A 21,283-nucleotide genomic window follows, 5' to 3' on the forward strand; every position below is an offset into this window, starting at 1 on the left:
GATGTACTAAAGCTCTCTAATAATAACAAAGTAGCCGGAACATGAACGCGAAGGATTTAATTAGACATTTCTCCCTCTCTCTCTTTGGTATGTGTTTACCTATCGATCTGCCTGCCACACGGAAGTACAACGCTCGGAGATTGTGCCCCATGGGCCGACTTCATAGAAAGCAAAGTCGCCATTTGCTTTGAATGTGTCTGAGGAAACCCCCAGGCAGCACAGCTGTTGTCTGGATTCGAACCGGGTCGCCTCCCACTCTTCTCACACAGTCGTCGTTGTATCCGCGATTATTCACCGACCCATTGTGAACTATGACCAAAGTGTTGCCCTTTACGTTTACCGATAACGAACCGACATAAACCAGCATCGTTATTAACGGAAACACCTACGCATTGGAACTGGCAACACTGGGGAGCCAGCTTTCAGCAACGAAGCGACAGCTTATTTCCTCGGTGGCGTGCATTCGAAGCATCGGGTGTTTTCACTGTATAGACCCGCCAGACGCGCTGTTTCGTCATCGTTGATATCGTGCGACGGCGCGCACGATATCTGGTTGCATTATTAACTAGCAAATGAGGCAACGGATTTCCATACGCCATTCCCTTTGTTTGTTACTGAAAGTTGGGACTCCGTTCTGTTAAATATTAGGTTGTTGCTTCGTGTGCCGAGCTGCTGTTCCTTTGGTTTTATTGTGCAATTACGTGAAAATTTGTCTGCGCTACGACGGGCTAAAGACTGCTAGTGCAGCGCTTCTATTGATATTCACATCTTTGAAATATTTTCGCGGAAGGAGAAATTAGAAACAGATTTGTAGTTCAACGTGACGGATGTCGCGGTAAGGCGCGACACACTTGACTCTACGCGGCAGGCTTGAAGTCAAAATTTCCTTGTACCGTCCACCGATAGGCTAGTTGAAGATGGATAGCTGACATGCATTTAGGAAACTTTTGCTCAACTCCTCGAGACCCACCGTGTAGTTGTCTAGCTGTGTAAGCCAGGAATTATAATTCCTATTATTTACCTATTATGTATGATTTGCATATCACAATGATACATCAGTTGCATCACTTGCGCATGACTAAGTTTGTTTTAACTTGAAAGAAAAAAAAAGAATAAGCCTGAATGCTCTTTAATGACTTCCGAGGCCTAGTGAGCCTTAAAAACCCATCGAACGGTTATTCCCCCGCTATATTTCTCAATATCGTATTTGATACAGTTATGCGATGTGGTGCTGATTGTGCACATTTCGTAACGCTACCGAATAGTTCAAATTTGTCAACACACACACACACACACACGTTAGACCAAAAGTTAGATGACGAAGAGGTGGGCGATTCACTGCCGTTGTGGCGGTACACTGCCCCTTTGCTTTTTGGGAACAAATGCGGGGGGTTGATGATGGAAAGGGTACTTTTGAAGATCTGTCGCCAAGTCCGGTGGAGCGCAAGGACTCCGCAGGAATACGAAGGCCTTGCACTGCTAGGTATAGCGTTCCAACACAGTTCGAGAATCTTGGCGTGGTCGAACGGCCGTTGGTCGACACGTCGCAGAACAATTTTGATGAATGTACGAACGCAAATACAGATACAAATCAATACAGATCTGCCTGTTTAAAGTAAATTTCGAACGCCTTGTTCATCGAAATATTGTGCGCTTGATGTTCAGCTATTATTTCTGCTGTATACTTATAACGTCTACATGTGCGTGTAAGGTGGTTAGTTTCTTACTTGTGACGTGGCTTCAGGCCTATAACGATTATAAAATGTGCAGTTGACTGAGATGAACCACCACTTTCTCTGCTTTCACCTTTGCCATAGCCACTGGACGTGTCGTGCTTACCTTTAGAATGCCTGGTGGGAAGTGTCCATTGCTGTGGCATGTTCACCGTCATGCTTCCAGCCTCATCCAAGGTGGTTGTCGGGGAACCTGAAAGAAAAAGAACGATTTAGTGAAATTACACAGCGGAGTTTATGACGGTGATTCTGACCGTAAAGGCGACCAGAAAATACTTTCGGCTTATATTTACGGATGTCATATAATCGTGACGAGAAGACGATGAGGCAAGTAAACGAGTGTGATGACCGTGATCCTGATCTTGGGGAAGAGCTATTACGTAGACTAACTATACAACTGAAACCCAGCAATAAAATGATTTATTAGACTTAGAAGGTGACGAGGTGTATAAGGGGAAAGGAGGAGGGAGATTGTAGGAAAAAGGGCAACGGAAGACGAAGAAATGCCGCACGATTCCAATATATAGGGGCGCATACGATAGTTCTGTGCCATTGCATTTCTTCAGCCATTCTTATATCGTCATTCAGTCTTGTGTTTCTTCAACGAAGTTTTTGAAGTGCGGACCGATGCTCGCCGTAGAAAGGCATATGAAAAAAAAAAAAAAAAAATCTTTTTCGCGACCGTAACAGCCGGATGAATGCCTATAAACAATGCTATAAATGGACATTCGAGTCTCCGATCTTTATTGGACGGCTGCGACCCTATCCGACCCATCGTCGACTTGAAGAGAAGCGCAGTCCGTCTCCTTTCTGAATACTTCCCCGAGAAAATGTTTCAGCTAGCTATGGGCGATAAATCTCCCTTTCCTAGCAAAACATGAACAGACTCGCGGACTCTATCGGCTCTATACTGCGCCCTATAAAAGAACTACGAAATTGCCTAAAACGAATCATGTTCAACTGCGCATAAACACTCGCACTCTTTCCTCCTCTCCCCCCCTCCCCAGATGCTTTCTTTCCTTGGTTCCAAATAAATAGATGCGGAATTTAGAGTTAGTCCTGCTTCTTCAGTGACAAACCGAGATCAATACTTTATTTCTTATTCTTCCGGGAAATAACGTTTGGCTGTGAAGAAAAAGAAACGAAACTGTCCCTCTTTTCAAATGGCTGACGGACAGACTAAAGCCCCTCTTTGTTCCCTTCCATTTCGAGGGAGGGCGCCTTTTGAGTGTTACGAAAACACTTAATGAAATTCGTCTTCGTTTATCTTATCTAGGGGGGCATTACCATAACTAGAAGGTGCAGCGGACTCTTTCAACACTCAGATGCCGGCAATTTGGGCTCTCACGTATAGTGAATTCCCTCCGAGTTTGGATGATGACTCTTTGCTTTATCGTGAGCAATTTGCCTTTCTTCTCAGTTTCATTTGTGTTTTTTAGATAGGCTTCGACTAAAAGGGTTCGATGAGAGACAAAAATAAATAAATATGTATTAAAAAGGGTGGAATTTCATCGTAGCTTCTGTCGACGCAACATCAAGATCGACATTTACGACCATGGACTGTTCTCCGAATTTGTGTTTTCGTTCCTGTGCGCTATAAACCGATCGGGGTTATATACATAACCATTCATTAATACACGATTGGAATTGTTCATGCGATCGAATTAATCCGATTAACAAGGAGGTCACAACCCTTGCCCCGACGCCGGGCCTACCCTTATTGCGTCGCAAGATATATTTGTGTCGTCTGAAAGTATCCCCGCGAAAAAAATGTCCTCGAAGGTCTGAGTTCCCCTAGGTAAACGTCTTGCGAAGGTTCTCACAAATTTACGATGTGGATTTGGTCAACTTACGTAGGAAATAAAAGGACAAGGCGGCGGTACGACAGGATTACCGACACACACGTCTTCATTGCTCATTTACTATACACACAAGGCGGACTTCTCGAGCTGCCGGACCTATGTCAACGAGAGGCGTACACTGCAGTCGCAGCTTGCCACCCTTGGCTGCCGCCCCTTCAACTTGTCGACCATCCTCGGCCCTTGGGACACCGCGGCCGACTCCAGGGTGGCCTTACGTCACGTGGTTGACTTCTTTGAGGCGACAGGCCTAAAGGACTCACTATGACCCCAGCAGCGCCATCGGACACTCCCACCCCCACGATCACGTCCAGCATCGTCATCGCCACTTCGATCATTCCCGTCATCTCTCATCGTCATCACTGATCATTGTCACCACTCATATTAGACCTCTAGCTATGGGGTAGCGTTCCACTCCTAGAGTGGAAAACCTCCCCACTTCATCATCACAATATATATGTTGTTGTTCTCGGCGATATCGGACACACTTCAATTCCAATGTTTGTAAATAAGCAGATATTTCCTCCTCCTCGGACACACTTTTCGCGCCCTCGCACCTTCTTCAAACCCTTCCCGGCAATGTTATCAAGCGCTCATAGATGCAGCTGTGGAGACTTTAGCATCTTTTGTTCACAGGCTAACATCGGCTTCGTTTCTCTTCATCGTGTCTAAGAGGTGACGGGTTCCAATTCTACCACCGGTTGAGCTGACTCTTTTTATTTATTTATTTATTTTTCATGATAGAGGCTTTCCATTTAGATGTGGGCCCATCAGTTCCCCGCGATGTCGGCGTGGGACACACAGAAACGCACCCAGGTTTCCCAACCCTTCCCGCTCTCCTCCTCTGCATTCGTGCACGTCTGTACGATGAGCGTATAGACACGACTCTTTCGTGGTTGACAAGTCATCGTGTTTTATGAAGTTTACGCCCTTTAAGTAGGTATAGACTGCATATATACCACGTGTTCGGGGCTCATGCGGCACCTGTAGCCTCTAACAAGAACAACTAACAGATGGTGATCACGACGAGACGGTCAGTTTCTGCGAATACAGACATATATTGCTTTGTCAATATTAGATTGTCAAAAAAAATGTATATATATATATATATACAGGGTGTATGCTATAAAAGGTCAGTCACATTTTCGTGCAAAAAGTGATACATCCTTGATGCTATACCTCTATCACGAAAAGACTTTCTCTGCCTCAAAATGAATAATTTATGCTAGAGGAAGCTACGAAACGATTGTGGTTACCTAGCACTGTGTAACAAAATAAATATGACCACGCAAACTTTCACCTCCATCCATCGGTATTGCGCATAGGAAACACATGAAGACGAAAGTTTCCGTGGCCGTGTTTATTTTATTACGCAGTGAATGGTAGCCACAATTTTTTTCGTAGGCTTCTCTGGCATAAGTGATTCACTGTATGGCAGCACAAGTCTGTCTCTCAAATAGATATAGTGTCACGCGCAAAAATGTCACTGAGCTTTTATAGCATACACCCTGTATATCGGGTCAATGTTACCGCATTTGATTTTAATGGGTTTCTTTACAGTATTTCTCGTTACGCGAAACGGGAGATTATATTCAATTGACTAGTCAATTACTTTCAATTACTTCACATCGGCAGTGGAGACGGCGCACAGAGAATTGGGCGGGTGCAGAACCTCGTTAGTTTCCACCAAGAAACGATAGATTTTCTTTCGCTTCCCTGTATAGGTTGTGTGTGTGTGTGTTTGCCATTAGAACAGAGACTTAATTCCCTCGGTAGCGCAGCTGTGACACCGCCTCCGACATCAGCGACACCTGGTGCTTCAAAAATGAACACCGTCTGCGCCAAACTGTTAATCGAAGCCTCCGCCTTATCGACGTCCCAAGTCTTCCTCGTCTGCGAGGTACAAAAATTCCGTCGATATTCCCTGATGACGATGAACCGAACCTCGTTCGGAACTTTAACCGTCCTACTCTGTAAATTTGGACATTTGCGTTGTGTGTCCAAGGTTGCGGGTTCGAAACCGTCCGAGGACTCCGGCAACTTGGCAGTTATAACGCGGCGCAAAGCCAGGCCCACGCTTCAAGGCGATTGACAGAAAGCCGCGGAAGAAGTAGAAATAAACGGGTAGAAATTCACGTACGCTTTACTTCGCTTACGTGGAGCGGAAGCTTAGGCGTAAGTGGAAGTATGTACGGCTCCCGTCAACTTTAATAATAACGCTGGAAAAAAAAATCGGTCTCGGTACAACGCGTGATAACAGTCAGCCTGGGGGAACTGGGGGAATTTTAAGTGAACCAAGTCCTTGCATCAAAGTAACCTATATAATTTTGTTCAATTAAGATTTCCTCACGGCCCCAAGTGTTGCTGTAATCGCGCTAGGGAACGAGACTTTATTTTTATATCATTGTTTGTTAAGGTTGACAGGAGTTGTACATTTGATGCATGCGATGTATATGTGCCGTATCAGTGCACGGAATGAACGAACGCTAAGAAACACACGGGACAAGCGCTCACTGTATGGGGAGAAATATTGCACCTAGGCGGCACTGGTTGTCTAGGCAAATATATGGTTGGAATAAAACGTTAATAGCAACCAAATCACGTTTTCTCACTCGTAACCTAGCTTTACTGATAGCGATCATTTCTCCAACAGCCTGGATTCAAAACGGTGTTTCGTTTAGATCACGTTCATGTTGCGTCTCTGCTGAACTCGAAATATTCGAAGCAAGGATAGAGACAAAAGTCTTTTTTTTACACGATATGCTCGTTGAATATTCTGAGGAAGATTCTTGGAATGCCTTCCGGGATTGTCCCTCTTGAAGAAGAGATGTCACTACGCAATCGGCTGCACAGCACAACTGGTCCGTCTCATCTCGTATGCAGAACTCGTCGTTCGCTGGGTACGTGCTTTTGTACGCTGAGCTCGGTAATCTGCGTTCAAAGCATTCGAGGAGGCGGATGACATCGTAAATGAGAATAGAATGCAGGTCTGCCAGGGACGTAAGCACAGAACACATACATCTGCGAACATTATCAGAATTAATCCGAACGTTACCAGGATTTCGTCATCAGAAGGAAGATGTGATTTGCTGCACTATATAGGAAGAGATAACGAAATGAACGAACAGCGAACCGTTTGTGCCATTCTGAGATGACTGCGAACTTCTCCAAGTCAGTGGATCCAAACAGTTTGACGCGCCGTTCATTTTCTTATGTTTTCTTCACCTACTGTTCGCCTCCCATGCTGCAGCCAATGAAATCATCCTCACCTCCTGAAGACGCAATCCGTCCTCTAAGAGGAAGATATGCCACTAGAAAGGCATAACTAGTTGAGTAAATGCTCATCCGTAAATTTGTGCTCGCGACACGCAACTGGAAACAAAACAAGCGCGTCAGACGTCGCGTTGGCTCGTTTGGCGAAATGAGATTTTAATGTCCTTTTAATTGAGGTCGACCATCAACAGTGAGTTTGTGCAAATAATCTCCCGCGTTTGTTTTCAACATTCTTTTCATTGATGCGTTGTTGATAGTGCTCTTCTGTACCGAGGGTCTCGACGAAGGTGGCGGTTCGGCTTTTTTTTATATGTAACGACGTTGGAGTAAAGAGGAGGACGTCGCCGACCTACGAACAGACGTCACAGACAGCTCTGTTGGCATTCATTCCTACTCTTCCATTCTGTGTTAGCACCACGAAGCAACTGTGGCGATAAGCACCGTACAATATGCGTGAACAGAAGGTATGATAGAAGAGATAGAAGGGCTTGCACCAACAGGCCCGAATGGACGTTTTAGTGATAGATAAGGACTACGGGACAGAGGAGGGGGCGGCGGGAATATGTTTATTGAGAAAAAAAAAAAGCAAGGAAAGGTTAGTCAGGCAAAGACCGACTTGCTATTCCTTCCATAAAAAGGAACGAAAAAAAAGGAAAGGGAACGAAAAGATAGAAATAAAACGAAAGAAGGAAAGAAACCAAAAAAAGGGAGAAAACGAGAAAAACAAAGAAGACGAAAAAAAAAGGGGGGGGACAGAGGGGTTATTAGCATCCTGGGTCGACTTCAGGGAGAAGTGTGTCGTACCTTTCCCTGGAATACTATGCCGGAAAACCGAGATAAAAACCTTAAACATCACAGCCTGCGGTATGATTCGATCCCGCTAGCTCACTATCTTTGACGTGGTGTCCCCAGCAACGATCGGATGCGTTATCGCCTTGGCAACGCCGTTGTGTGGGCGGAAGGCCTTCGTTTTACTGTGTGGGCTGTTTTAACTGTTGGAAATATTCGCCGTTATAGCGATGAGATGCCGCACCGTCAACAGTGACCCTCCACATAACGATCCTCATTTGAAGTCTCGTCAAGAACTCGCGTCAGAAATGATGTTTCCTCTCAGACATCCACTTGGTATGTCTTGCGCAATTGTGTATACAAATATCGCTATTGTGTTCTTCGTTTTTGTTACTAATGTAAATTCTCGAGGAGGCGGTGTTCGTGGGTCCCGTATGCACAACGCGCCATATCCTTTCCTTTGTTCGCGTTCAACGGGGTGGAATCCTTCGCGAGGGCATCAAGAGGAAGTCACAACCTTTCCACGAAAATAATCTTCGTTTGAAAACGGGATCTCAAATAATTGGAGGGCGCGCCCGCCTTGTATGCTATAGCGAGCAAACAAAGGGGGCTTCAATCACAACAAGGCCAGGATGGCCTTATTGAGCCTCATGCCGCATGCGCAGATTGAGCCACGTGCGGCTCAGAAACAAGAAATCGTCCGCTGCCTTACAGGGTTTATTGTCGAGAAAGAATAACATTGGGAGTCTGTACTTCAATAGAAAATAAGGCAATATATATCGAGGTAAATATTTGGACTTTCCGAGAGTGCTCAGTAAGACCGTCTGGGAACCCTGCCGTTTCTTCTTCTTTGTTTCGAAACTGACATTTTGAATCCTGTCCTTCGCTTTCGTGCGATTTTCAAAACGACAAGGGCGTCCGTGCTCTCGCCGGACAGTCCTGAACAGAACGTAGCCAACTCATTTTTGCGGTAGTTTTACATTCCTGTAAAGTGTCACAAAAAAACTTGTTGCAACCTTTTTGTACATATGCTAATCTTGACTGCGTAACTCGGATACCACTCGGAACAATATCGTTTTCTTTACATGTCGTCCCAAAGCGGAGTGCCCCTCTCTGTGGTAATTTGCATACACGTAAATGTAACCACAAGGCGTATAATAAGTACCCCCGGCCGCCTTACCAAGTCCAAGATATGACATTTCTCTGAGCAACATAAACGTACGGCGCGGTGGAGTTTTGTTTTCACAGTGCAGCGTTACCCACGCAAAGTGCTACAAAAAGTGTTCTCAGTCTCTTCCTGCAGAACAGACTGAGGCATAGTTCTCTATATGGTGACATGTGAAATCACCCGTGATAACATCGTACACCCTGTTATCCTTAATCTATCTGTCCGACACCGGCGTGCGTGTAATGCATTTAGATAGATCTGTCACCGAGGAACTGCTGCGAACCTTTCAGATATTATGTTCAATACACAATATAAAGAAAAACATTCTCGATCTGTGAGATGAAGCTTTGTCCAGAGCAATTCTCACAGTCTGTGTGTGTGTGTGTGTGTGTGTGTGTGTGTGTGTGTGTGTGTGTGACATCCCGCTAATTAATTTTCTTTCAGACGCGGTAGGGCGTGGAAGTGGAAAGATAAGAAAAGATAAGGGGCGAGTAGAAATAGCCGCAGGAATAATATTTTTCCTTTGGATGGAATCACAATGGAAAAAAGGGAATGGAAAGGTAGAGAGGAGGAGAATATAGTGGGGGAGAGAGGGAGATGGGAATGACGGCAAATTGAATTAAAGCTGTTGCTTGGAATGAGAGTGAGTCTGGATTCCGATCTGGATATCTGGATTCCGATTCTTCCTGTGGATCAACCTGGAATTTTCTGAGTAGGCTCGTTCGCTCTCGTTCGTTTTGGGAATTACGCGAGATTAGGCTGTGTTTTCAGAAATAGTGGTTTCATTTATTTGCAAAAAAAAAAAAGGAAAAAAAAAGAACTATTTACCTTCATTGTACGCTTTTGTTCGTGGCTTTTGTGTGTTTCGAATAAAAAACAATTAGAGAAAGGGAGTTGCTGTCCTTGCATTTATCGCCTTCGTGGCACATCAAAAAATAAATATAAAACAAAACAGAAAAAAAAAAACAATTGTCGGGACGGAATGAGTCTGGTGATACGATCCGGTTTAGACGATCTCTGGTGTTTCCTGGATATCCAGGATATCCAGGTTTATTACGCTAACAAGCCACATATTGACACTGTAGCGCGCCATGTTTCTGGAAACAGAAAAGTCCCAAAATGAAAGTTTTAGGCAGTGCAGTCGTCGAAGAACGATAAAAAAGACGAAAACAAAACACACACACACACAAAGAGAGAGAGAGAGAACAGTACAGTACAGCTGAGCCCTGACTTCCTGTATTTACCTTCTTCCCTGCAGCATAGAAGCGTCACCCCATGTTCCACCCTACCGAGAACCCGATGTTTTTGACATGTGTGCTGTGGGGAAAGTCGGGCTGGGAGTGGAAGTGCATGGGGTGTTTCAACGCCCATGACTTCTTCCCCCAGGGGTGGGGGATATATCACTTCCTTCCGCTGTCATTGACCTTTGGGAACGAGTCACTTCTACTAATAGAGTCGTACGGGCTGAGTCTGTCAATTTGAAGGATGGATTAGGCTAATTGCCGGTATCGGTTCTCCATATGGGAATTCCGTATTGTAATAAAAAGCGGATAGAGAAATGCGTGCCACTTCACCCGTTGTTTGTGGATAGCCGTTTGACCCTCTGGGGTTCTTCGGCACAGCGCAGGGCACTGATACCCTTAGAAGCAGGAACAGACAGTGGATCTCGACGAGACACCAGCGTTACGCAGCAATAGCAACATTTGTCGATCCCGCAGTGATGTATAAATAGATGTGTGAAAGCCACAGAGCTTCGGCTCAAGCTTTTTTCCCATACTTTAACTTTCGGCTTTCGCACTTCTCCTTGATTTATTATTATTATTGTTGTTGTTGTTGTATCGCGGAGACGTTGCTTTGATTTCATCGTCCCCATCGTGTGGGACAGTCATGATAATCTGAGGAGTGGCCATGGTGCTGGCGCCATCCTTTTCTTAGATCATCACGGCGCCGCGCGTCGGCACGCTTGAAGTCCGTTAGCCATTTGAATTCGGCGGCGGTGAATCTGGACCAATTTTCGTTGAGCGCTAGAAGAACTATACAATCTCGTTGGGCTTTAGGTCCGCGACGTGAGCTCGCAAGTTCTTCGCGTTTGATGTTATTATGGACGTTGGTGGTTTACCTGGCGCGGTGCTGAGTGACCTTGTACCGCTCGCAAATGCCGTATCCCTATTAGCCAGAGGTCGTAGCTCTATGAAACCCACAAACGAACATCACCCACGGGAACCAACCATTGGGCATCCGGGATTCAAGGTTGCGTTTTTACGTGACAGCTTAATTTACAAGTTTCATCCACCAGCGAAAAAAAAAAAAAAAAACTTCACCGTCAGAGTTGTCTTAGAGAGATTTAGAACAGGAGCTTTTTTTGATTCCGTGTTAGCGCCCGCGTAGCAACTGTAATGCTACGAGCGGTTATACAGACGTGGACAGATGGAGAGAGGACAGCAAGGAGCAGTGCTAGGACAGGGTGGGTTTGTGTACGTCCTGGGCCGGCTTCAAGGGGTACTGCGGCGACGTTCGTCTGCAAAGTCTGCAGGGAAAACCCAGGGAGAACCTCAGACAGTACAGCCTGTTGCAGGATTCGAACCCCCTTCACCTCCCATTCTTTAGAGCGACCTTGAGAACAACCGGCGAGCGGAACCGATAATTTGAGCTTTACAACGCTTTAGTACTCCAAAGACGTATAAGTGGTCGTCACTATGTCTTGCGCCAATGCCCAAGTGACGACGCCTTATCTCTCCTTGGGCAACACATCGCCTTGGGTACCCTACTCTGTCTATTGTCACTACGGCTTCCGAAGACGCCCACGTGAACGCAGCTTAGAGAGAAGCACCGGATCCTTCTTTTTTTTTTTGCAGGGGACGTACAGCAACAATAAAAAAATTATAAAAAATAAAAGGGAAGCGGATAAATTAATGGAGTATCGAATTTCTCCACTCATCTCCTGCAGAATCCGGCGAGCAGGTCGTTTTCTTCGTTTTCAGCAACCTTCCGGAACCTCTTGCAAAGACATACAATACTGCCCGTCGTTTATGGCGGAAAAGCGCAATGTCCTCAAAATGGTTGTCGGATACATTAAGAACTCGATGGAGAAAAATGTTTTTTTCAGCAGCAGCGAACACTCGTGTAGCTCTATCTGTTTCGCCATAATATTGTCGCGGATGGGGCTGTTTGGAAGATGTACGGGAATAACTCCATTTACAGAATAACTGTACAGACAAAACGATCGTCGATCAAAGCAAGCTTTTTTCTTTGCTCTCCTTTATTTACTTATTGTTATTTCTTTAGTGTCGAGCAACTGAGTCGGCGTGAAAGCATCGATGGAACCATTAAAATATTTTTTGTGTTTATTTCCTCGATATACACGCAACTCATGAACGGTTTCAGAAAAACGTAACCGTCAAGAAATAGTTGTAGTCTCTCTTCGGTGTGTATCTGATTAGGTTTGCAGGCGTGTGAATTGGAAAGAGGTATCATTTCCTTGAGTTTGAGGAACACGCGATATGAAGAGGTACGAAGTCCTCTTCGTATTGTGTGTTCCTCAAACTCAAAGAAATGTTACCTTTTTCTACAGTACACGAGATCGCTTGCATTGAGATTGTGAAGGGGCTTCATTATTTCATTCCTTACCTCAAAAATAAAGTTGTTGTTGCTTATTGGTCTGAAATAAGTTTCTTCTTTAGGGGATATGTATTAATAGAATGTGCACTATAGCCACGGGGTAGCGAGAGAAAAATGAAGTAGGAAATTTCCTCATTCATCGTCACTTCATGTATATATGCGGGATCCATGTCAGAGATCAGTAATCCTGCTTTTCAGGCGCGTCATGCTAGCTCTCTTGTGTTATCGATTTTGTCTCACACGCGCACGCAAACACACGCACGCACGCACGCACGCGACGCGCGCGCGCGAAAAGAATAGCTTTGGTTATCAATGTTGATTAGAACCAGTTGTCATCATTTCGTGGCACGTTGCAAACTTAGGCCGGCTTCACACTAACGTGACGTTTTTCGCGTCCGCGAAGTGCGACCGTGTTGGGTCTATACTTTTTTTTCGCGGTGGTCTTCCATGTGTTCACCGTATTCGAGACATGTGCCTGTTCTTTCACCTTTCACAGGTTCCACTCGGGTTCATGTAGGCCATACACGCTACAGTATTTCCTCGCGAGTGGCATGTACGCGACGATAAATTTCCCCCACGCCCTACTCTAAGCGATGTTCACGGAACAAACGCGTCTTTAACTCCGTGCCTTTTCAGACTACAGGATTACTCCTAAGTGTCATATCGAAATTTGTAGCGGGTAGAAAACGGACCAGCGTTGCTCAAGGCTGGTATTCGCACTGTCCGAGCCCGTGTGCCCACTCCGTGAAAAATACTGCATGTCCCTTTCTTGTCGGGCACGCCCCTCCCCTCCCCCCCGCGGAGGCATCCTCTGTCGCTCCCGCTCCGCAACGATATCAGGACGTTCCCAAGCAGCACAATGTATTAAAAGTCGAGTGCAATAGGGGTGGACGGGTAGATGAAAGGCCTTGAACGAACTGGTGAAACTAAAGAACATTGATAAGACACATACCGTCCACCCCTATTGCACTCGACTTTCGGTACATTGTGCTGCTTGGGTTGGGATTTTGCTACTTCTCTGTTTCATGTAAGCACTGGCAAAAACGGTAAAACGAACCCAGTGCAAAGGGGACAACAAGGACGACAACGCGACGACACAAGTACTGACTGCCATATACTGCTATATATTGCTACATTAGCAGTCATATCGTGAATATTACAATATTTGGTATTTTTATATTTTCACATATATTTTTTAGTACAAGTCATTCTTTTGAGACTAAAAAGACTAAAGACTAAAAAACGATAAAACCCCTGCTGTGTGATCGTACATTTTGTACAATACATTACAACAGTTTGTACTCCCGATAGAGCCGTCTCATATCCTGCAGCGTGTTTCTAAGTTGGACTGAATTGTGTGCGAGAGAGAGAGAGAGAAAAGAAATGCGTGTGGTGCCGTGTACTGTTACATCGTCTCGTCTGGTACACTTATCCCGGCACTACTGGACAACACAATTTGAGACGAGCGTCACAATAAGCGCAAACACATTTCCCCATTTTCCAGCTCGTTCCTTCCCACTAAACACCGACGCACTGTCGCATTCGGCACTCTTCCACTCTTAAAACGAACCTTCCGTCAACAAAACGAAGCATATATAACTCTCGAAAGCGCACCAGACTCCTTTCTAATTATATTCCGAAGCGGGAGTCAAATTCTGCGGCGCCCGTAGGATAGAGGGAGCGAACCATCTCCGCGTTTTTAATAAATGTCGCCGCCAGTGAACGTGAAAGGGTGGATTGACACTCCGGCATTCTGTCTCTAATTACGTCTCTCGTCCTCCGAGAAGTGTCGGGTGGGAACTTGACTTCCAGACGGAACTGGCAACTTTGCTGTTTCCAGTGAAGGGAGACGTAGCAGCTCGTGAAGCTTGGCGTCGATTAAGTTCTCCAAGACAGCTTCGCATTTTGCGCCGAGGGAGGCGTACGACACGAGGGCTTTGGCTCAACTCAACTATTGCAGAGTCAGGGCTGCCGACCTGCTCGCTGTGGAGCACTAAAAAGTTTTGTACTAGAGTTTTTAAGGGGTAATTGGTCATTAAGCGTGTCATTATTTACTTCAAGTTGCGTAGTAGTAGTAGTAGTGAGGTCAATGAAACCACGACTACAACGGTTTAATCGAAGTCGCATAAAATAGGTGTCATTATACAACCTTTATATCATTATCCCCTTAAAAACATACCCGAATAACCATAATAATGATCTCCATCTTCATATTTTTTCAATCGAGATTGTAAGGATAATAATATTAAGGTAATTTAAGATAAGAAAATTAAAGCCTGTCTTGATCAAACTGTTTCTAACATCGACATTTCTTTCTGTCTTCTTGTGAGGAGCGAAGGGGAAAAAAATGACAACTGCCTAATGTTTTTTTTTTGTGTGTGTGTGTGTTTTTACGAGGTACACTCGCTGTTTTAACCTTTATGGAGTGGGGTAGGGTCTTGTGGCTACCACGGGCAAACATCCAATTTCATCATCACTTATCCTTCATTTATTATTGTTGTTGTTGTTGTTTGTTCTTTGGGAGGCTATCACAGCACATAAGGTAACAGTTGCTAGGCGTGTTACGGCCACCTTCCGCCCTTAAATCGATACTGGATGTGCGCACTGCCAGTCCCGGAAAGTACTACGTGATACAGAGTTGTGGTTGGCACCATGTTACACAAGAGAAAGCGCATTAAAGTCAGTACTCGTCTTATATTTGGCTTCCCAAACGGTGTTTTCGTTTCTATAAAGGCTAACCAGGGTGGGCGACTTTAACGTCGGGGAATTCCGCCAAAGCTCCTCTCTGCGGAACACTTGCGCGTACTACGTAATGTGGCATCTGTTGCATCTACCTGTGGAGTCGTTTGAGCGAGGCAAAGCCCCTCTTTATGGAGACGTATAATCCACTCCGGTATTTACAGCTCCCCTCGAACGAGCAGCAAACGACTTAATCCGACTTTACGATCACCGCCCGGGATTAAGGACCAGGATTTAGCTCGACGCAGTCGCGGAACCCTTGTTTTTGGTGGCATATCGTTGCGTAATCGATACGTTGCGGTGAACATTTATGTAATCTTCTCTTTTTATTGCGGGGACATCATTTGTTGAATGTCGAAGCACGCTGCTGTTGTACTATGTGTTATACTACTACGATACTATAGGATGTGTTGATGTCCGGGTGCTTGGAGGTTTTTATTGCGAAGCTGGGATACGTTATATACTGGCCCGTAATATATATCACAAAAGAGCGCACACAAAGTAGGTGTTATGTACTTTTATTTTATTAAGTGCTAAGCCTATTGTTGGTCGCATTTCACTCCTGCAGTTAAAGTTAGTATTTGTGCCATACACAACACGTCGTTCTCCTGCATGCCGGTTTGACAGGTGCCGCTTCCAGTGCTATACTGGTACATTCTGCACTCTGCAGTGCATAGCACTGCGTGTGGATGATGTACCATAATATGAATCTTTATAGGGACCTAAACCGCCAGTTCTACTTCTTCCCGACTCACATCCTCATTTTTTTTTCTCATAACATCACCATCACCGTGATCACGTAATGTCACCTAATTGACAACCACGCGTTCCAATTGCTGGCAGCCGCGTGGTCACAGCACCTGCGCGTCTGGAACGTCAGCACAGTTCTCCCCGAAGTCGTCCCAATGCGCATGCTAAACCATTTGTCTCCTATTCCTTCCTGTAGCACTCTCTTCACCTGTATACCGCTCATTGGCGCAATTGCACCGTGGAAGTTGCGAAGACAAAAACTTTTCTACAGTTGCTACTTTCTAACAACGCTATTGCGCACACAGCAACGGAGAAGGCAATTAAATCTGCTAGAAAGTATAGAAAGGACGCGGTATAGATATCTAGAAAGAGAGAGACTCCAGAGGAATGTCCACTTAATCCTCAATCCTGACCGAGATTAGCGTGACAGTCAAGCGACCGAGCCAAGGAAAAGCTCTTAGTATAGAACGTATTGATCTTGCGGGCTCCAAAGTCCCGGGCCTCGGATTAGAAAAGCCACTGATTACTGTGAGAGGCTATTAATCTGAGATAAGCCTCGGCCGAGAGTTTTGCACCGACGCTATAAGGACAGGAAAAGTTTAGCGTGACGTCGTCAAGTTGATGAGGAAGTCTGCGAAGGTATTATAACGGCAGTCGAACGAGATGGGCGTCGATCAAGAGGAAGAATGAGAGGTTGAGGGAAGCGATGAGTCTGCTGAGATTGTGTGGAATCAGATGGAACTGGACTCACTGACCACGCACGGACGCGATGGGATGAGGGGCTGGATACAAAGCGTCGCTGTTTCGCCGGGCATCGCTTTCTTGCCTACAGAAGGCCTTCTCGGTGCCTCCTCTCCCTATGGTGTCGCCTGTTTCAGCCAGTCGTCGCGGACAATTTCAAACACACAACTCCTGTGACTACAGTGGCTTCCCATGCGGCTAAGGACGGCTATAGCTTCCATGGTTAGGTGACTGAAAGCGTAGCTATCTACGACGGGAGCGATCCCCTAAGCTTATACGTCACATCCGAGTGGAGCTAGTGCTTGTTTCATTTGCATGGTGTTGATCCCTCCCTCCTGTGTATTTCAAGTGCAGCAAAGAAAGGGATATCCAAGAAGACAAGGTCTCTCCCTACAAATTAGAGTAAAGAGCCAGATATCGGCAAGACTCGAAAGAACGCTTCGTGACTGCCGGCGAAGTGCGCTACCGATGATGCCACCCTGGCACGACTTAGCAGGGAGCCTCTTTTGGAAGAATCCACTCAACCTCTTCACATTCTCTCCTACTCAAACACACACATATACTTACACTGAATGAGCCAGGTAACGTCGATTTTAACCAAGGTGAGGCTGGCAAATAGAGAGAGAGAACTGCCGGCTTTTGCTTGGTTAATTTCTGTCGTGTTCACCTTGACCCCACTGAGACGAGAGATGTTGAAAGACAAGCGACTCATGGGCCCTCGCCTGCTGAAACTCGAAGGAACTCAACAAGGAGGTCAGGTTGAATAAACAGCGTGAGAAAATATTTAGATGTTCATAATCGAGAGCTCACTTTGCGTGAGACACCCGACTTCAGGGTGGATATGTAAAACCACGTGGCCAGTAGGATGTTAAAGTGACGTTTCCTACTCTGTGACCTTTAAAACGTTGTGCAGTCTGTCGACAGAGAGCATATGCCAGTCATCCAACACTCTCACAACCTCAAAATGGCTTCTATCTGTTCTGTCCACAGTAGTTCGGAACACCGGCGAGGTGTCCTCACCCAGCATCGCGCAAGCACAGGGAACCAACAGTTTTCTACGTAGAAAAGAATACTTTGGTAGAATGACGCAACTGTACCTCTAGTATATATATCCCGAAGAGCATTTTGGTAAACGGAAGTGAGCAAATTCGGAGAAAACTACCCCCTAGAAACTGCTGGCCGCCTCTGTTTTCTCTTTATAGTTCTTCTCCATATTCTGTTGAAGTGTCAAAAGTCGACAGAACCAGCTCGACTTCTTGCGAGAGTCAAAATCCTAACGACCAGCTTGGGGAATATCTCGGAAGTTAAAAGGGCAAGCAACGGTCGCGTGTGTACTCGGTGCCATAGAGGGGTTATGACACGGCCTGTGGGGGGCAACAACGGAGATCCTCACCGTTTCCTCTTTCTCGTGTGCGCTTACTGATAATATTTGTCACTGAACCGCTCTTCCCTGAGCGGTGCTTTGTCAGCGCAAGGGCCCGTCTACGTTTCTGTGATGCCTCGAATCCTTCTCATTTACCGAGGAAGAATGATGCTCTGGGATATGGGTGGGAGGGTTTACGGGACTAATGGTGGACTCTCCGAGACAAAAGGCGGGAAAGTCGCAATGTGGCTGACGCCTAATCCCGTCCGGCAGCCCCAGACCCCTGATACGGACCACTGCTGCGAGCAGTGGACATTAGAAAGAGCCGGATTAAACCCAATTCTGTCGCTTGGCTCCAGCCATTGTGGCTTCAATTTGTCTTCCATTGTGGAGAAGAATTCATCGAGGGCTGTAGGCCGCGCTGATCAACGTAAACGATTCGAGTCCTAATTGCATATAGAAGGCAGAATTGGAATATATGTGGAGGCATGGACTGGCGTGAGGTCAATTGAGGCGTTGACGGAGAATAGCGTTCTTATGGGTGCGTTTCGTCCACAAATGGTAAGGGATAGGCTGGAGGCAGCGCTCTGAGGGCGTAGGAAGTATTTTTATTCTAACGGTGCCGTGGCGTTACTACGTGCGTTTGAAGAAATAATTTTGCACGTGAATATTGATAATACCCATTACTATAACGCGGCTGCGTCTCTCTGAAATGGTTAGCTGCTGCCTTCGCCTGGTGTCCGTGGGCACGTCAGTCTGCTCCGTGAAGCTTTTTTCTCCCCAGCCGTTTGTAAATGGGAAAGAAAGAAACGAAACCTTCGAAGTGAGGACTCGCGTGAGCGAGGATCTATAGGAACACCCCCTAACTGAAGCCAAACGAGCGAGCTCTGGAGTATTGCACGGCCCTAGGTGTTGAGTGGTTGTTGCGCCCACTCGTTTGCTCATGAAAGGCGCAGGGGAAGTTTACCGACGGACCACGTGTACGCGGTAGCTCCCTCTAGGAATAGAAATGAAAGAAATAGACCGTGACGAAATAGGCGCGCCGATTCGCACGTGGGGACTTTCTTGAGTGATCCCATTGGTGGGGGAATATCCTCCAGGGAGAGAAAGATATCCTTCTAAATGCGAGATTGGAATTTTTCCTCCCCATCTCCTCGTCGCACTTGAGGGGGAGCGAGTGTTTCTTCGCGGGATTACACCGGGCAGGAGGGTCACAAAACGAGATTGGCTATTTTCTGGACGCGTTTGACACGCTCCCATCAATACGCCCTTCAAGCGCTTGGGCGTTGCGAGAGAGCGGAGATCAAAGTGTTGTCGGAAAGTTCTGCTACGTCTCGCCAAGTTACTCAGCGTTGACACCGCGAGTCAACTGCGGCTATGGGTGGTGTATACACGTGGGCAGGAAAAGAGATGGAGGTTAGCAACTTAGCACGCGTGCTATAGGCAGACTTCCGTGCGAAGTGTGCCGACACCCGTCCGGAAAGTCTGCCAGGAAACTCGGGGAAAACCTCAGACAGCACTGTCGATGGGGGGATTCGAACCTACTATATAGCTACCAGCGTTCAGCATCACACTGGAACTGCCATTGAATAAAAAATGACCACGACTGTAGATTTGTGTTCACGTTTGTGTGTCTGTATTTCACGTTTCGCATTTGTCGTTTCACGCAGATTATCACTGAAATGAGTACTTTCCAATCTTTCACTAATATGAAGGGAATGCGCGACAAACTTTTGTGTGGTGTTTTTCTCTCCTGCCCCGTACATAGGAATCGTTAGGAGAGAGAGAGAGAAAAAGGGGTAAACAAAGGACTTGAGAGGCGGCAACGGCAACTCCCATCGTTCATGTTCTGAAGCTTCCACGATAGACACAGCGCTGGGTGATCCTGGATCCTGGCAACCCATCCACCTGTGGGCTCCGTGTATGAGTTATAGTAGAGATATATCAGTGAGTCATGTCACCTTCTTCGGTGTTTGTAGTATTAGTAAGTCATATAACTCATATCTGCTATCATCAGATGTGGGTATATTATCTCCTTTATGCTAAGGATGGGGTTTAACCAACACCTCCTAGATAGCATCAGGCCTGCGCCCTACGTGACACAGCGTCACACACAAAGGCCTGCTGTGGATGCTGCTATGACGTCAGTGAAAGAGCGAACAAGAGAAAAGCTCGTAGCAGCTCGCAGAGCTCACGCAGGCCTCCGGTGAGTTGGGCAGTGCGCAGGCCTCCTACTATCTAGGAGGTGTTGGTTTAACCCCATGTAAGCTTCCCACCGCAAAGAGTGCAGGAACTTAGCACGTCCCAGGTATTGGCATCTCGGTTCAGTTCCAAGACATCGCTTTTCACCTGACTATTTCTTCTACGGCCTGTTCCACACAACGGCACACAACACGATGTGCACAGGCAACGGGAGAGCAGCACTCTCGATGACAAGTAACCAGATAAAACCAATAACCGTACTGCGTTTTATCGTGTCAGTTCATAACGGTGTCAGCGTGTCCACGCAGCGACCAGCCGTGATTTCCATGACTACCGGTTATCGGCAGATATGCAGCGCATGTCTCAGCGGGGAGGACCCTTTCATGCGTCCACTTTGTCTGCCGGCGCACAGGGCGGCCTGTGTTTCAAGTGCTTCCCATCCCAGCCCGTCAGGCCCCGTGGGAATCCTGTCTGTTTCCTGCAGTTTGCGGATCACAAACGCTGGCAAAAAATCTATAATGCACTACTCCTCCGCTTTACGCGCATGCCTGCGCAGGAATGTATACGTAGGCTTGTATGCGTATCGCAGATTACGAGCTGTGGAATGAAAAAGAGGGACACTGAGGAAGGCACGAATAAATGGGATTATCTTTCGGGTAGGCTTTCTTCCGATTGTCAATGATCAAAAGGAAACTAATGGCGTCAATCATTGAGTCCTTTTCAGGTAAATTGAGAGAGATTTCGCGGTCCGTGGCATTAACATATCGAGACAACTGTATGCGCTCAAATCGTAGCAGACGACGCGACGCACTTAACAACTCCCATATGGTGAGTGCCTTGTGTGAGCAGTTAGTAGAGAGCGGTTAACCGTTGATAAATTTTCTCCCTTTTCCTTTTTGTAAGCGGGAATAGCAAGTCGGCTGCTGGAGCCAGGCTAACCTTTCCCCTCTTTCGTGTTTTTTTGTTTTGTTTTGCGATTAACCTATATTCCCCCCGTTGATAAAGCGGCTTCCTAAGTACAGGTCCCGGCAAAAGTTTTCGGAACACT

At 46.3% G+C, this 21,283-nt stretch overlaps 2 protein-coding genes across 2 annotated transcripts in view; one reads left to right on the top strand and one right to left on the bottom strand.

Annotated features, from left to right (window-relative positions):
* LOC135395963 (uncharacterized) overlaps positions 1-21,283 on the top strand; it is a 372,855-nt gene that overhangs the window by 216,783 nt on the left and 134,789 nt on the right. The window lies entirely within an intron of this gene.
* The window catches only part of LOC135394990 (leucine-rich repeat-containing protein 24-like), a 133,217-nt gene that overhangs the window by 65,073 nt on the left and 46,861 nt on the right, over positions 1-21,283 (bottom strand). Inside the window, exon 2 of the mRNA XM_064626134.1 lies at positions 1,840-1,926. The gene's annotated coding sequence lies outside the window, so the exon portion shown is untranslated. The remainder of the gene's footprint in view (positions 1-1,839; positions 1,927-21,283) is intronic.

The sequence above is a fragment of the Ornithodoros turicata genome, chromosome 5, assembly GCF_037126465.1.
Source record: "Ornithodoros turicata isolate Travis chromosome 5, ASM3712646v1, whole genome shotgun sequence".
NCBI classification, from domain to species: Eukaryota; Metazoa; Arthropoda; class Arachnida; order Ixodida; family Argasidae; genus Ornithodoros; species Ornithodoros turicata.